We start from the raw sequence: 1,240 nt of genomic DNA on the forward strand, positions 1-1,240 counted from the left end.
GCATTAGTCATCTGCTGGGTTAGAGAATAATAAATGTATGTACAGGTATATCTGTCATCCTTCCACTGAGGAGGATGGCCTTGTGAGCTCTATCTAAGACAGAGTACAGGTGCTCACCAGAGAGACAAAGGAACCTACTAGGAAAGGAAGTGACGACCGGATCTGAACAGTCTTGGAACCTTGACAGAGCAGAATTTACAAGGACATTCTAATTGACTATGTGGCTCAAGGCTGTGCTATCCTCATGGGAAAACATTTAATAAGCATTACCTTAGCACTGTTGTAGGAATACAATATTGTGGACTATAGTGATGTAAATGCCCTGTGACTGACCACATCATTAAGGTGTGCAAAAGATGATTGCAAACACAATACTCATACAGCTGTTACCTGTATAGAGTAAGACAAAACTCTAAACTTGTACTGCATAGTTATTTGCCTCCTGGTGCAGAGTAGTAAAACGTTGTTAATCTGAGCTTCCTGTGTTATTGACTGTCATTTTGAAAAGACGAATGAGTGTTACAGTTTGATTTAAACAACGTGATTGACAGATGTGTATGTTCTAGCATGGGAATAGGTCAAGCCAAACACCACAATCACCATGTGTACCACATACAAACAGCCAGTAACACGCAGTAGTAGTGCATGAAGGCATACACGACTGTGGGAATAGTACAGGACATATGGCCGCGTGCCAAGTGCAGATGCATGACACAAACCCCAGGATGGGTGTCCTGCAAAGAGGAACATGTGCCAACCACACCTCCCACAGATGTACCGGCAATAAAAACACATGCCAAACACACAGAAACACTACCGTCCAACACACGACTGCAATGGAGGCTGGTCAAACACCAACATGAAGCATGCACAAACAGGGACTTGTGTAATTGTTGCCTTAACACCCCCCCCATAGGCCAAAGAAGAATAGAATGGACATATGCATGTAATGTTGTGAAGGATGTGTGGTAGTCCTCAGTATCACAGTGTTAGGGACACAGATACACTGTCATCAACTGTGACGTATGTGCACTGTAGACAGCATACCTGCAAGTAATACAGAGGACAATCATGTGCCACAGAAATATACACTTGAGAAAGAGGATAGGGGATAGACAAGTGTAAATGGGACAAACTATGAATATAGGTTCATCGTCCATAGGTACAGGGTAGGCCATTGACCCAGGTTCAGCCATAACCCTACACCATAGTTAGGATTACTTTGCCAACCTGGGTTTTT

Source organism: Protopterus annectens, chromosome 10.part0 (assembly GCF_019279795.1).
Source record: "Protopterus annectens isolate FY-2018-M chromosome 10.part0, PAN1.0, whole genome shotgun sequence".
NCBI classification, from domain to species: Eukaryota; Metazoa; Chordata; order Ceratodontiformes; family Protopteridae; genus Protopterus; species Protopterus annectens.